Raw genomic sequence first — 11,489 nt, 5'->3', positions numbered from 1 at the left:
TAAACAAAACATAATCCGGTCAACGGATCTTGACAGAAAGAGAATGAAGAAGATATAATGAAGGCATTCTTGCCAACCCTCCCGGATTTTCCATGAGACTCCAAAAATTCAGCGCCTTTCCCGAAAACCTCCCGGGACAAATTTTCTCCCGAAAATCTCCCGAAATTCATTCAGAGCTGGAGGCCAAGTTCCCTCCAGCTTCATGCGGACCTCAGTCACGTGTCGACAGCCTCTTTTCACGTCCGCTTTCCCACAATATAAACAGTGAGCCTGCCCAATGACGTTATAACTGTAGAATGAGCGAGGGCGAGTTCTTGGTTTCTTATGTGGGTTTATTGTTAGGCAGTTTCATTAACGTCCTCCCAGCGCGGTAACAACACACAACCACATCAGTCACGTTTTCGTCTACGGTACAGCAATTAGTCTGCCGTAAACAGCAATATTCTGACACTCTTAAACAGGACAATACTGCCAACTACTGTACATGCATATGTGACAATAACATCTACGGCTTTTAGAGAGTGCAGAAGAACGATGAAGATACAGCCATGGCGACGCCGACGACGAGTAAGATCAAGAAATACGCTTGTAAGTTCCAAGCCGCAGCTGCGATTGGACCTGGATAGCCTCCGGGAAGAAGTAGTGCACTACCAATTGCTTGGCAGTGAAGATCTTCCTCAAGAAGCAAAGATTGACCGGTTTTGGGCCATGCTGGGAGAGATTGAAGATTCCAGACTCTAGTGCATTTGATGGAAGCACTTTTGTGCGTGCCACACAGCAATGCATCATCAGAGAAAGTGTTCAGCATGGTTAGAAAAATATTGACAGAGAATAGAACAAGGATGGACAATTCAACCCTTAACTCAACAATGAGTAAATGAGTGTTATGTGTGTGTGTGTATATGTGTAAATAAATGAACACTGAAATTCAAGTATATATATATATATATATATATATATATATATATATATATATATATATATATATATATATAGCTAGAATTCACCAAGTCAAGTGTTTCATATATATATATATATATGAAACACTTGACTTGGTGAATTCTAGCTATGTACTCCTCCCCTCGTAACCACGCCCTTTCCATCCATTGTCCCTTTTAGGGTCGTGGGGGGTTCATCCATTTATGTTCTACCGCTTGTCCCAGTCGGGGTCGCGAGGGGTGCTGGAGCCTATCTCAGCTGCATTTGGGTGGAAGACAGGATACACCCTGGACAAGTCGCCACCTTATTGCAGGACCTACACAGATAGACAGACACCATTCATACTTACATTCACACACTATGGCCAATTTAGTGTTGCCAATCAACCTATCCCCAGGTGCATGTGTTTGAAGGTGGGAGGAAGCCGGCGTACATGGACGTACCCACGCAGTCCATACAGAAAGATCCAGAGCCCAGGATCGAACCCAGGACCTTCGTATTGTGAGGCATACTCACTAACCTTCGTACCACCGTGCTGCCCCACTGTATACCTGAAACTTACAAAATATTAGGCTGGTGGTATCCCCTCCATTTACCGTATTTTCTGGACCATAGGGCGCACCGGATTATGAGGCGCATCGCCGCTGAATAGTCTATTTTCTATCTTTTTTCAAATATAAGGCACACCAGATTATGGAGCGCATTAAAGGAGTCATATTATTATAATTATTTTCTAAATGGAAAACACTTCCTTGTGGTCTACATAACATGAAATGGGGGTTCTTTGGTCAAAATGTTGCATAGTTTATGTTTTACAGATTATCTTCAAGCTGCTTTCTGACATTCGCTCCAGGATGCGCCGTTTTGTGGGCGGTATTATTTACGTGGCTCACCTTCGACAGCGTCTTCTCCCCGTCATCTTTGTTGTAGCGGTGTAGCATGCAAGGACGGTAGTGGAAGAAGTGTCAAAAGATGGAGCTAACTGTTTTAATGACATTCAGAATTTACTTATATCAATTACGGTGCAGCATCTCGTCATCCGCAATCAACAACACTGAAAATGTGTCCCGTGAAAAACCGTCCGACCGGAACTCTCTAATAACACAACTTCCTTGAGTGAATAATGTAAACTCACTACACAGGTATGTTTTAGCGCTCTCATGGCGAGTTTACTGACAGGTATAAGTAATGTAAATGGCAACAACAGAGGATGATTGTCCCATTACAAAAAGATAGAGAAAAAGAAGAAACTTATCGACAACGGTGTTGGACTTCAAAGGCGGACACGCACAATTTTTCAGGATTTATGCAGATCCCAAATACAGATCAGCAGGTACCAGAAGGTATGAAAAGTGGCTTCTGCATATCATTGCGGGGAAAAAAACGCCAGATAGTATGTCTTACCTTTTCAAAGGAACATAAAATGTTGGTGTTGTTTACTTGAGTCATATTGCCATCGTAGTCCAGCCTACACTTATCGCTTATGTCTTACTGGCATCTACTGGTCACACTTATCATTACACCATGTACTAAATAAAATTGCTTCGAGGTGGGTAAGCTCAACTAAACTTATTCATTACATTAAGCGCACCGGGTTATAAGGCGCACTGTCGAGTTCTGAGGAACAAAAAGGATTTTAAGTGCGCCTTGTAGTCCGGAAAATATGATACTCATCCTCAATAAACTGCTGGAAGCCACTCAACTTTTCATGATTCAGACTGTTTTTCTCAAAAATGTTAAACTGTTTTCCCTTGTATGTCAGGCTGTGCCCACCTCCACTCACCCTAACTAGGGAACAACAGTCCTGATCTGTTAATGACAGTCAGAGCATCCATAACGTCGCACAGTGCGCTCTACAAAGCGGTTGAATTGGAATAAAGAGACAAGGAAAAGCTGTGGAAAATGATGTCAATCTGTGAATGATTGTCTTGTACCTTTATTGCTTAACAATTCTCAGTGATAGAGAGAAAACATATTGGACAGGCTGGAAAAAGTCCAATGTTGCAAATTAGAACGCTGCAGCAGAGGTCATATGCCAGTCATGTTTAAGAAGATGATTAATTACGCAGTTGGATGATCTAAAAGCATACTGTAATTGTACACTGCAAAAACTGAAATCCAAGTAAGATTAAATATCTCAAATAAGGGTGATATTTGCTTATTTTCTGTCTGATAAGATAATTCCTCTCACTAAGCCGATTTTATGTTAGATTTTTATTTGTTTGAAGGGTTTTGGTCCTAAATTATCTCAGTAAGATATTACAGCTTGTTGCTGACTTTTTGCAGTGTACACCGCAAAAAGTCTGTGTTCAAAAACAAAAACAAAAATACATAAATTAAGGGTATTTTATTGAATCAAGCAAAATTATGTGTTAATAGAACAAGAAACTTCAGCTCGCCAAGACTTTCCAAAACAAGTAAAATTAGCTAACCTCAATGAACCCAAAAATACTTTAAATAATTATATTCTCACTAATAACAAGTGCACTTTTCTTGGTAGAAAAAAATTGGACCTTTTTGCTGAATATGTTGAAAAATATTCTTAAATGAAGTAATTGCTAGTGCCATTATCTTGACATAACGATTTGCGCTCAGCATCATGATTTTTTTGTCACGTTTGAAGTAAGAAATTATTACTTTAAAAAAGTAGTTTTATACTTGTGAGTTTTAATGACACAACTCTGCATCAGTTGATATTCTAGTTCCAAGCATGTTTTACTCAATATAGGTCATAACATCTCAACAACAAGCTGTAATATCTTACTGTGATCATTTCGGACAAAAACCCTTAAAACAAGTAAAAGACTCTAACATAAAATCTGCTTAGTGAGTATTATCTTATCAGACAAAAAATAATCAAATATCACCCTTATTGGAGATATTTAATCTTACTTAGATTTCAGTTTTTGCAGTGTAGGAGACCAAATTAGAGGTTTGAGTATGTAGTGTGTTTTGGTTTCAAGAGTTGTAGGTCACATGGGTATAGGTGGGTGTGTGCACGAGTAGGTGTGTGCATACTGTATGTTTAGTAGGTGTGTGCATATGTTTATAGTTCATCTTGTTTATCACTTTCATTTGTCATCGTATCTCGTAAAAACAATAAACTCACTTCAAATGCACTCCAGAGTCAAAGTGTGCCATTCAAGAGATGAAAAATCCATGATTATCTTTCCAGGAAATGTGCCTGCAACAGTCATATTTAGCAAGTACAAATTACAAAACTGGGATACAAGCAGGCCTGATATAAGTCAATGTCTACATGTGAATTACATTACCAAGAACAATTCAGTTGTATTATATACTCTGCACGCGAGCCCTATGGTCATTGGCCTTTCCTTCAAATCAATCTATTTTGCGTCAGGCACCAAAAAGACAAATGTCAACAAATTGGCAGCAATTGGAACACAGAAGAAAGTTAACACAACTGCTTTCTTTTGACCTGTGCCAATTACAGTGCTTGTGAGTTGTGACATTTCAATAAATCATTTACAGATGATAAGGTGCCAATGAAAATGACAAATCACTGGAATGTCTATGTGCCTGCCCGCCTGTTTTTGTTTTTTTTTTTGCTACAGAATTCAAATAACCTAATTTAAATTCGGACTTAACTTTGGGACTTCATTTCAGTAACATCTTCTCTCACAATGAGTCTCTGATTTTCGTTCAGTATTTCGCTCTTTGTGTGAATGCTCGATATAATTCACACATACGGTTTTCTACACCAAAATGTATATATTTTTATCCAACTTATTCTTCTTCTTCTCCAGATTTTGGCGCACTCTACCTTCCACATTTTTCACCCGATTCAAACCGTTCCAATTTCAAACTGTTCAGCTTTCTCCTGAAAAATTCAAAAAATTCCCAGATTTCCCAGAATTCCAGGTTTTTCTGGGACATTTTTCCCATTCAAAATGAATTCGGGATTTTTCAAACTTTCACCATTTCCACATTTTTTAACCTATTCAAACCATTCAACCTTTAACACATTCCACCATTCTGGAAATTCCAGCTATTATTCTTTCAAGTTCAAAAAAATACCAGGTTTTTCCAGAATTCCTGCTTTTCTGGCAACTACTCCTTCCACATGTTTTAACGCATTTCAACCATTCCATTGTCAAAACATTCCTCTTAATCAGGACAAAAAACAAAGTTGTTTTATGAACTGAAAAAATTCCCGGAATTCTGTAATACCATTTCTTAATTCAACATTTTACTACTTCAACATTTCTTGACTGATTTGAAACATTTCAACAGCAATCATTTCAACTCATGCAGACCATTTAAATTTTTAACTATTTGCAAAAAAAATTACCGCTTGCCCCGAAAGTCTCAAATTTTCTGAAATTCACATTGAAATCCATGGGACATTCTTCAAAGTTCCACAATTTTCACATTTTTCATATGATTCAAACTGTTCCAACTTCAAAATATTCAGCCTGTTCAGGAATTGTGTCTTCTACTTCAACAACTCTAAAAATAAATTCCCGGATTTACCATAATTTTTTTTTTTTTTTGCATTTTCCCCATTCAAAATGAATTGGCCATTTTTCAAACTTCCACAATCCCCACATTCTTCAACCGATTCAAACCATTCCACCTTCAACACATTCAACTCGTCCTTAACATTCAAATCACTATTTTTCCACGTTAAACACATTTACAGAAATTGACTTTTTTTTTATAACCTATTTTCACCCTTCTTAAGTTTGACTACTCCATTCACATTTCAAGGTCCAAAAATACAGATCAGGTCCAAAATACAGATCAGCAAGTACCAGAAGGAAATAAAAGTTGCTTTTGCATAATATTGTGAAACAAAACCCCAGATAATATGTATTGCCTTTTACACACACCATAATAATACTCGTATGTTGAAGCAAGGGCAGCACGGTGGAGGAGGGGTTGGTGCTTCTGCCTCACAATAGGAAGGTCCGGAGTAGTCCTGGGTTCGATCCCGGGCTCGGGATCTTTCTGTGTGGAGTTTGCATGTCCTCCCCGTGACTGCGTAGGTTCTCTCCGGGTACTCCGGCTTCCTCCCACTTCCAAAGACATGCACCTGGGGATAGGTTGATTGGCAACACTAAATTGGCCCTAGTGTGTGAATGTGAGTGTAAATGTTGTCTGTCTATATGTGTTGGCCCTGCGATGAGGTGGCGACTTGTCCAGGGTGTACCCTGCCTTCCGCCCGATTGTAGCTGAGTTAGGCGCCAGCGCCCCCGCGACCCCGAAAGGGAATAAGCGGTAGAAAATGGATGGATGGATGGATGGATGTTGAAGCAAGGGCAGCACGGTGAAAGAGGGGTTAGTGCTTCTGCCTCACAATAGGAAGGTCCGGAGTAGTCCTGGGTTCGATCCCGGGCTCAGGATCTTTCTGTGTGGAGTTAGCATGTCCTCCCCGTGACTGCGTGGGTTCTCTCCGGGTACTCCGGCTTCCTCCCACTTCCAAAGACATGCACCTGGGGATAGGTTGATTGGCAACACTAAATTGGCCCTAGTGTGTGAATGTGAGTGTGAATGTTGTCTGTCTATATGTGTTGGCCCTGCGATGAGGTGGCGACTTGTCCAGGGTGTACACGCCTTCCGCCCGATTGCAGCTGAGCTAGGCACCAGCGCCCCCCGCTGCCCCAAAGGGACTAAGCGGTAGAAAAATGGATGGATGGATGGATGGATGGATGTTGAAGTACTTGAAGCGGTGCGGTTTCATAGCTTACCAAAGTCGTACTAAAACATTATTTATACTTTCTGAATAAATGATGTGATAATGTTAACCAGTCAACTCATTGGTGTTCATTTTAAATCTATAAGGATACAAATAATTATATCAAAATAAAATTACGGGATGTCATATGTAGTTTGATAATTTTCCTCGACTGGTGCACTAACATCATGTGGTTTATTTTTTAAAACATATGTAGCATGATACAGTGGTTCCTAACCTTTTTTCAGTGAACATTTTTTAAATTCAAGTACCCCCTAATCAGAGCAAAGTATTTTTGGTTGAAAAAAAAGAGTTAAAGAAGTAAAATACAGCACTATGTCATCAGTTTCTGATTTATTAAATTGTATAACAGTGCAAAATATTGCTCATTTGTAGTGGTCTTTCTTGAACTATTTGGAAAAAAATATATAAAAATAACTAAAAACTTGTAGAAAAAAAAACAAGTGATTCAAATATAAATAAAGATTTCTACACATAGAAGTAATCATCAACTTAAAGTGACCTCTTTGGGGATTGTAATAGAGATCCATCTGGATTCATGAACTTAATTCTAAACATTTCTTCACAAAAAAATAAATGTTTAACATCAATATTTACAGAATATGTCCACAAAAAATGTAGACGTCAACACTGAATATTGCATTGTTGCATTTCTTTTCACAGTTTATGAACTTACAATCATATTTTGTTGAAGTATTATTCAATAAATATATTTATAAAGGATTTTTGAATTGTTGCTCTTTTTAGAATATTTAAAAACAAAATCTCACGTACCCCTTGGCATACCTTCATGTACCCCCAGGTGTACACGTACCCCCATTTGACAACCACTGGCATAATATACAAAGATACAAATAATTGCTATTGCGACATCTAGTGGACACAATTAGAACAGCAGTTTCTTTCATTTAGAAATTCTGGCTCTATTTTAAACTTAGCAAACTCATCCCGCGGGCCGGATAAAACCTGTTTAGGGGCCTGATCCGGCCCATGGCCCGTACCTTTGACACCTCTGATGTAGAGGAAACCACTTGCAAGTGTTTGAGACACAACAAAGGTAGTGGATCTCTAATCAGGTCCCAAAAGCAAGCCTATTTTTTTTTCTGGCTATTTACTTTTCTTCTTCTTAGTAGTGGCCTGAAGTGCAAAACTCAATAACATTTCTCCAAACATGACTGTGACGGACTTCCTGCCGTCACCGTGTGGGTTGCGAGGACACTGGACACACGACGCATTGTAGCAGGTTTGATTCAGATTTATTATTTCAGTAAATCTGTCTTCGGGAAAGTCGGGTGCGCCCATTTCTAGTGCGCCGGCACCGTTTCCTGGTCGTGCTGCGTCTGTGGCGGGGACTCATCTTGGTGTGATCTCGGTTGTCGGGCTCGTGGTCGGGCTGCTGTGGTTTCCTCCGCTCTCCCCCCGATCGTGCCCCCTTCGCCTCTCTTATAGTCTAGGAGCAGATGCACAGATTGTCAGCAGGTGTGTGTCTTACGCACCTGACTCAGATTGCCGTTCTCGTGCTGCTCCGCGTGCGTCACACCTCTCCTCGCCGCCGCATGCCCCGCCTCCTGGCCTCCAACTTGGTCCAGACCGCCTCGCTCAGCCCGCTGTCCGCCCGTCGGCTGCATCTCTCCACAAAGACATTTTAGAAAACACAACAATATGACAGAAAACATGACTACAGTAAACACAGACCTTGTTTCTGATGGGACAGAAGCCTTGCTGAAATATAAGATGAAAAGATGTGGTGTTTTAACTGACGGTCAGAAAATGGTGTGTGAATGGCAGCCACACAGGAAGATAGACACTGCGGAGCACTTTTTGAAGGTTGCTAGATTGGGTCCATTTTTTCACACAAATGATACTGCAGAATATGTACTGATCACCATTCGGCTTTTATTTCCTCGCCATATGATGATGACCTAATTTTTTTGGATTGGCGTCCCTTTTGATGTAAACGTCCCATATAAAGGCACCGGCTGTGGCAGAGTTTTTACTTTGACAAAATGGCGATAAGAGTGGTTGAAGTATTTCCGCGTCGATGGGTGGCAACGTTTTAATCTAACTTTAATCTATGTTTCTGTTTCTGGCTACAGAGAGGTTCATTCCAATCCTCGGTGAAATGCTGATCAACAACATTTGTACTCCTCAAGCAGAACCACAAATGTCCTTGTTGAGTGCCCTTTCATCCATTTCTGTAAAATTGGTTTATTTTTTTCAGGATTCGTAAAGGTAAAGCTCTCACTTTACCGGTCGATCTATGTTCCCATCCTCACCTATGGTCATGAGCTTTGGGTTATGACCGAAAGGACAAGATCAAAGTAAAGCTAATGCTCCTCCACATCGAGAGGAGCAAGATGAGATAGTTCAAGTATCTGGTCAGGATGCCACCCGAACGCCTCCCTAGGGAGGTGTTTTGGGCACGTTGGGAAGAATATCTCTCCCGGCTGGCCTGGAAACACCTCGGGAGCCCCCAGGAGGAGCTGAAGGAAGTGGCTGGGGAGAAGGAATTCTGGGCTTCCCTATTTAGGCTGCTTCCCCCGTGACCCCACCTTGGATAAGCGGAAGAAGATGGGTGGATGGATGGATGGATGGATGGATGGATGGATGGATGGAAGGACCAGTTTAATGTATATATTATTTTCACGGACCGGCTTTCTACGTGTGACAAGTAAAAAGAGCAACAAATTAAAATGAAAAAATAGCATTGGTGTGGACTCGAGTCACATGACTTGGACTCGAGTCATGAATTTAATGACATTAGACTCAACTTGACAAAATCTAAAGAGACTTGCAACTCGACTTAGACTTTAACATCAATGACTTGTGACTTCACCAGGACTTGAGCCTTTTGACTTGGCAAGACTTGCTACTTTCCCCAAAACCCAAAGATTAAAAAATTACTCAGAAGTGCTCCATATCTTTCATTGTGTACGTGTGTGTCTGTCAGCGTGTGTGCTGTCGGTACAACATACAATCAAATTATATCCACGTTGTTTTCATCGCACAGCATTCATCCAATGAAATTGCAGGAAAACCAACGAAGAAGAGTTGTCAAGCAACGCGCCAGTGAGAAAAAAACTATACCAAAGATAGTTTCGTTCGGGTATAAAAACGAAAATCAGGCACTTTAAAGCTTTTTTTAGGAATATTCTGGGATGGGTAAAATTTTGAAAAAAATTTCAAAAAATAAAATAAGCCACTGGGAACTGATTTTTATTGGTTTTAACCCTTTTGAAATTGTGATCATGTTCCCCTTTAAACACAGAAAACAATCTGAAGGTGTCTTTATTTTTAAGTTATCGTGCAGGGATTTTACCAGTCCGGCCCACTTGGGAGTAGATTTTTTTCCATGTGGCCCCCCATCTAAAATGAGTTTGACAACCCTGTACTAAAGATTTTAAGTGTTGTACGTGCATACAAATGTTTTAAATTAGATTTTCCTCTAAGGCAGTGGTTCTTAACCTGGGTTCGATCGAACCCTAGGGGTTAGGTGAGTCGGCCTCAGGGGTTCGGCGGAGGTCAAAACACACCCGACTCATTGTCTTAATAAAAACTTCTCCCTATCGGCATATTACGGATACGGCAACAGCAGAAGTCACACTGATTTGCAGGTGTGTAATTTTTGTGAGTTTATGTAATGTAGTGTGAGTTTAGTGTCTGTTTTGTTGTTTGAACAAGGTGATGTTCATGCACGGTTCATTTTGTGCATCTGTAAAAAAAACATGGTAACACTTTAGTATGGGGGACATAGTCACCATTAATTAGTTGCTTATTAACATGCAAATTAGTAACGTATTGGCTCTTAACTATAAGTCATTATTAAGTACTTATTAATGCCTTCTTCGTCATGGCCTCATTATAACCCTAACCCTTTAACCCTAACCCTAACCAAATACCTCCAAATTAAGTCTTTATTTCTTAGAACAGTGGTTCTCAACCTTTTTTCAGTGATGTACCCCCTGTGAAAATTTTTTAATTCAAGTACCCCCTAATCAGAGCAAAGCATTTTGGGTTGAAAAAAAGAGATAAAGAAGTAAAATACAGCACATTGTCATCAGTTTCTGATTTATTAAATTGTATAACAGTGCAAAATATTTCTCATTTGTAGTGGTCTTTCTTGAATGATTTGGAAAAAAATATATAAAAATAACTAAAAACTTGTTGAAAAATAAACAAGTGCTTCAATTATAAATAAAGATTTCTACACATAGATGTAATCATCAACTTAAAGTGCCCTCTTTGGGGACTGTAATGGAGATCCATCTGCATTCATGAACTTAATTCTAAACATTTCTTCACAAAAAAAAAGAAATCTATAACATCAATATTTATGGAACATGTCCACATGGCATAGCTCGGTTGGTAGAGTGGCCATGCCAGCAACTCAAAGGTTGTAGGTTCGATTCCCGCTTCCGCCATCCTAGTCACTGCCGTTGTGTCCTTGAGCAAGACACTTTAACCACCTGCTCCCAGTGCCACCCACACTGGTTTAAAAGTAACTTAGATATTGGGTTTCTCTATGTAAAGCGCTTTGAGTCACTCGAGAAAAGCGCTATATAAATATAATTCACTTCACTTCACAAAAAAACCTAGCTGTCAACACTGATTATTGCATTGTTGCATTTTTTTTTTCAGTTTATGAACTTACATTCATATTTTCTTGAAGTATTATTCAATAAATATATTTATAAATGATTTTTGACTTGTTGCTATTTTTAAAAAAATCTCTCATACCCCTTGGCATACCTTCAAGTACCCCTAGGGGTACACGTACCCCCATTTACGGGGCGGCATAGCTCGGTTGGTAGAGCGGCCGTGCCAGCAACTT

The 11,489-nt window shown here is 39.8% G+C and overlaps 1 long non-coding RNA gene across 1 annotated transcript in view; it reads right to left on the bottom strand.

Annotated features, from left to right (window-relative positions):
- Positions 1–7,903: 7,903 nt before the first annotated feature.
- The window catches only part of LOC133559143 (uncharacterized), a 4,623-nt gene continuing 1,037 nt past the window's right edge, over positions 7,904–11,489 (bottom strand). Inside the window, exons 1-3 of the long non-coding RNA XR_009808099.1 lie at positions 8,354–11,489; positions 8,199–8,280; positions 7,904–8,108 (exon numbers count right to left, since the gene is read on the bottom strand). The exon at positions 8,354–11,489 is cut by the window's right edge and continues 1,037 nt beyond it. This is a non-coding gene — a long non-coding RNA (uncharacterized LOC133559143). The remainder of the gene's footprint in view (positions 8,109–8,198; positions 8,281–8,353) is intronic.

This window comes from Nerophis ophidion, linkage group LG09 (assembly GCF_033978795.1).
Source record: "Nerophis ophidion isolate RoL-2023_Sa linkage group LG09, RoL_Noph_v1.0, whole genome shotgun sequence".
Lineage (NCBI taxonomy): Eukaryota > Metazoa > Chordata > Actinopteri > Syngnathiformes > Syngnathidae > Nerophis > Nerophis ophidion.
The sequence above is the reverse complement of the archived record's forward strand: the minus strand, read 5'-3'. Positions and strand labels throughout refer to the sequence as shown.